The sequence below is a fragment of the Culex quinquefasciatus genome, chromosome 2, assembly GCF_015732765.1.
Source record: "Culex quinquefasciatus strain JHB chromosome 2, VPISU_Cqui_1.0_pri_paternal, whole genome shotgun sequence".
Classification (NCBI taxonomy): Eukaryota; Metazoa; Arthropoda; class Insecta; order Diptera; family Culicidae; genus Culex; species Culex quinquefasciatus.
Window position 1 is genome coordinate 199,883,279 of NC_051862.1, and position 5,169 is coordinate 199,888,447.

General features: G+C 35.3%; 1 non-coding gene across 1 annotated transcript; it reads left to right on the forward strand.

The window, feature by feature from the left end:
• Positions 1 to 3,965: 3,965 nt before the first annotated feature.
• Trnac-gca lies at positions 3,966 to 4,037 on the forward strand. The gene has a single exon. It is a non-coding gene; the product is annotated as a tRNA-Cys (tRNA).
• The last annotated feature ends 1,132 nt before the right edge of the window (positions 4,038 to 5,169 follow it).

Genomic DNA, 5,169 nt, shown 5'->3' on the forward strand with positions numbered 1-5,169 from the left:
TTTTCAAAAAATCTTAAGATTTTTTAACAAACCCAAACATGCTAAAAATAATATTAAACGCAGAAGAATGTATTTAAATTTCATTTCAGCTGGTTGCACTTGAATTTTCATTGAAATTTTGAAGTTTATTGTAAAAATATTTTTTTTGCCCCCTGATTTTTCGGGCCAATTTTGAAGGGGGGGGGGGGTGACAAAAACTTTTAAAAATATTTGTACCAGCCTAACAAAACCATCGTAAAAAATTGTTTTGCAATTTAAAATCCATTGATGTTTAGTACGTATTTTGCCAAAAAAGTTCAAAAAACTGTATTTTTCACTTACAGCATATCCTCATATTAAAAAATGTCTTAACAAAAACTAAGTGTGTTGAAAACAGTACACAAATTAGGTTCTTGTTTTATGCTAAATACACAAAACATATTTCTCAGTAAATAACTCGATAGTGATCGTGTCGATACGAATAAACAATAGGGTGGCTTGAAGTTGTATGGGAAAATTTCAAAATGGACTGATTTAATCAGAACAGGCATTTTCCGGTCCCATTTGGGCCCCAAAAAATTTGGAAGCGATTGGATTTGACCCGGCTTTCCGCAAAGCGATTCAAATTTGTATGGAAATATGTATGGGAAAACCCTTTATTTTACATTTTGATTTTTATAATTTTCATTTTTCACTCAATTTAAAAACTAACACCGTAGAAGTACCGTAAACTGGGGTGAATTTGATAGCCCGGGGTGACTTTGATAGGTTTTTCAAATGCCCGTCAAATTAATATTCAAACATTTTTTAAAATTTTAAGTAGGTAAGCATTAAGGGAAAGCTTATTATCGAACATATATGCAAAAATGTGACTGTTACATTGGATGTATCAAAAATAGTGGCCAAATCAAATTTCTATCAATGTCACCCCGGGCTATCAAAGTCACCCCAGTTTACGGTATAGTCCTGATTCAGGACTCCTGAATGTCCTCTAAAACTTTCCCGAAGAAAGTATGGTCCTATCTTGCTTCTGGAAAATGATACAGAGTTTTTAAAAGAGGCATTTCAGAATAAGTGCTGAAAATTATATTTATTGCCAACACTGCCAGTACTTCGGTGGATATTTCGAAATTTTATTTTTTTTAACGTAATAAGGAAGCAACCTAGCAAAATGGTGTCTTAGGAAAAGTTGTTGTATATGAATGTGGCTTTTATTAAAAATTGTTGACATGCAGGGTGACACACCTACAGGGTGCCAATCAAGCCCTAACTTCTACTGGTGGTCTTTTAAAGCGTTGGTGTCTTAGGAAAAGTTGTTAAGCTACTTATTCCAAGAAATTTTGACAAGGTTGGAAGACAGGGTGGCACATCTACAGGGTGTCAACCCATTTCTAGCTTCTATTTAAGACCTTTTTGATCACTGTAAAAGGGTACAAGTCGCAAATTAGGCCTGCCACGCAAAAGGAGGCTGAACAAAAATTCGTAAAAAAAAGTCAGTTTTTCACATGAAATTTCCTGGGGAAAAGTAAATTGTTCCATAAAATGAAAGGAAGCTGAATAATGGAATTTATTCTGTAAAACTGTTCAGGACATTGGAGCAATCCCTACAAAATCGGCCGATTTCGACCATTTTGGAGGAGGCCTTCTGTGTTATTGGTTCACCCATACAATTTTTGCAGCTGTTTATACAGAAATGGTACGTAAATATTAAAAAAATCTGTAATTTTTCACGATTTGTTTTTATTGATTTGGTTTCTTCGGCCAAGTTGCTCATTTTTGAACACTTCTTGTTTCCAGTTATTTGTAAGAATGTCTAGATGATCCTAAAATTTTGCACAACTTGATTTCAACAAATCTGTAATTTCTGCGACCGAAAACATCGTTCCACCTTTTTTAAAACCACTGCCGCGGATTTTTTGGCGATTTTTTTACACGTTAAAAAACAAGTTGGAACGATGTTTTTGATCACAAAAATTACAGATTTGATCATATTAAGTTCTGCAAAGTTCAAGAATTATCTAGACATCCTAACAAATCACTGGAAAGAAGAATCATCTTGATTGGTTGAGTTATGCCCGAGAACCATTGAGTTGAAGTTACCGTTCCAAGCCTCCCTTTGCGAGACAGGCCTACTTTGTGACTTGTACCCTTTTACAGTGATCAAAAAGGTCTTAAATAGAAGCTAGAAATGGGTTGACACCCTGTAGATGTGCCACCCTGTCTTCCAACCTTGTCAAAATTTCTTGGAATAAGTAGCTTAACAACTTTTCCTAAGACACCAACGCTTTAAAAGGTCAACAGTAGAAGTTAGGGCTTGATTGACACCCTGCAGGTGTGTCACCCTGCATGTCAACAATTTTAAATAAAAGCCACATTCATATACAACAACTTTTCCTAAGACACCATTTTGCTAGGTTGCTTCCTTATTACGTTAAAAAAATAAAATTTCGAAATATCCACCGAAGTACTGGCAGTGTTGGCAAGAAATATAATTTTCAGCACTTATTCTGAAATGCCTCTTTTAAAAACTCTGTATCATTTTCCAGAAGCAAGATAGGACCATACTTTCTTCGGGAAAGTTTTAGAGGACATTCAGGACTATACTTTTACGGTGTTAGATTTTAAATTGAGTGAAAAATTAAAATTATAAAAATCAAAATGTAAAAAAGAGGGTTTCCCCATACAAATTTGAATCGCTTTGCGGAAAGCCGGGTCAAATCCAATCGCTTCCAAATTTTGGGGGGTTGTTTGGGGGCCCAAATGGGTCCGGAAAATGCCTGTTCTGTAAAATCGATCATGTCGAGCCACCCTAGTAAACAATTCAATGCTTGATTGCCAATTAACATCCAGCATAAAGATTTTAATGTGCTTTAAGCTGTACAGAAAACAACATTGTAATATAGCTGTTAAAAAATCGACAACTAAATATTTCAAACGTAACCACGGTTTAAAGAACTTTCCAGATTTTTGGAGAAAAAAAGCATGCCGAAATAATACCCGAGAAAAGTTATGATTGAAGCATTAAATATTAAAAGAAGATGTTCTGAAAAGCACTTGTGAAGCAAGTAGCACAGTTATACAACCTCTTTTGGACACAATTAATTTCGATGAGTCAGAGTAAATAAGTTATTCAAAAAACATCTTTTCAAACTCTTCTATGGGGTTTTGGTCAATATTTAGAATAAACACATTCAACTTCAAAATGGACATAAAAAAATCAAACAGAGTCAGTTTAAACATATATAAACATTTGAAATTGATGAAACCTGAAAAGCACGATTTTAAATATCTTAGTTCTTCCAACAATAGATGCATTTACCTTTATTTTGCTCTAACATTTAACGCCTTCTAGAAAAATCCGTCTGCCTTCCTCAACATGCCCACAATGGGCCAATCAATGTTTGCTTGTCAATCGATACTAGCCCTACCTGGAATTGTAGTTTACCGGCCGGCTCTTTGACATTTAAGAAAGTCGACCTTCTTTTTCATTCATAGAATTTGTAAGTAACCGGGCCGTAGTGGCCAGCGAACCAGTACACACTAGACAGTGACTGTTGACCTCTTACCAACGGCACGTGGTTCTTGGAAATCCAGAGGGTAATTTGTGAATTACTAAACAAGTTGATTTAAATATTTTTCATTCGTCATATTTTTTTGAAGTCAAGCAAAACAATAAAATTTAAGCTGTTCAAAAATTAACAAATCACCCCAATGAAATCGTTTAGCAAACTATGAACCGTTTAGTTGCTCAATTAATTCACACTCAATCAAATTCCGCAAATACCAGCGATTAACCTAAGCCTGGACGCCTCCAACTTGCCGCCAACTCTACAGCTCAGCCGGATGACATCATCAAAAGACAACGCATCGCGAATCAAAGCAACAACTGCAGCAAAGAGCGATGTTTTGATTTCATTCTTGCCACGGTGGTTAAAAATAACCCGCGAAGCGTTTGCTGCGATGTGTTCTAAACAGTATTCAACCAGGGGGGTATAGCTCAGTGGTAGAGCATTCGACTGCAGATCGAGAGGTCCCCGGTTCAAACCCGGGTGCCCCCTCTGAGATTCTTTTTTGGGGGGAACAGATTTGAAGGAAAGTTTCACATACATAAAAAACTAACCAACTATGACAAATAACCGTAAAGAAATCATCCAGCTAGGTAATTCAAAAGTTCTGTGACATTTATGAACCTGGAAAACCCCAAATGTCACCAAAGTTACGACACCATTTGGGCAAAGTTTTTTCGCATAACCAATAAATGTCGCGAGCTAAAAAAGGAAAACGTTTGTTCTTTATTGTCGTGCATAATTCGAGGGCAATGTTTTGCATATACGATTTTCCCCTCAAAGCAATGGCCAAGGTTTCCCCAAAGAGTAGTAATTCACTCTCCGAATGTTGGCGTGGCATGATTTGGCTTTGGCGGAAAAGTTCAAGGATAGGAAGTGACCACAGAGCTGGTGAGGGGGTTTTCCCTTATGTTTTATTGGTCAAGCGAGACAGGAGGAACGGTCGAATAATGTCAGCGGATTTGTTTGTCGGCGGTCAAGAGCGGATTATTGATTGTTTTAGAAGCATTTTTTTTTGTTAAGTTCAACACCAGACATAGAGAGGATTTTCATTTGGGAGTTCTTTGGGATGAATTTCCCAATTTTATTTTCACGTTTTCAAATCAAAAAATTTGAAACGGTAATTTATGAAATGGCTGAAATGAAAAATAAAATTGAAATATATGAACTTATCAACTCAAAAAAAAACAGTTCTCTAAAATTTTAGTTTTCTTTTATTTGCTCAAATTAAATTTAAAACAGACCGCGTAAAAAAAGGTTTCTCTGTACTTGCAAAAGTAAAAGGTGTGTATTCCAGAAATCTTTCTAAAAATTAATACCAACACAATTCAAAAAAGGAAAAATTACATCACTTATTGTCGTAATGTCAGATTTTTTTGCATTTTAAAAACATTTGAATAAAAAGTGCAAAAACGATTTCTTTACTTAAAAAAAATCTTGATTCAAATAACAAACACTCAAGCCAATTCCCGATTTATACAGACAATTGAAAAAAAACACGATCCAAAAAAAAAAACGATTTTGTCGATGTTTGGACAAGAGTTTCGTGGCTGAATTAATTTCCGTCACGATTTTTGCAATAATAACATTTTTTAAACTCACTTACTTTACGAGCTATCATAGT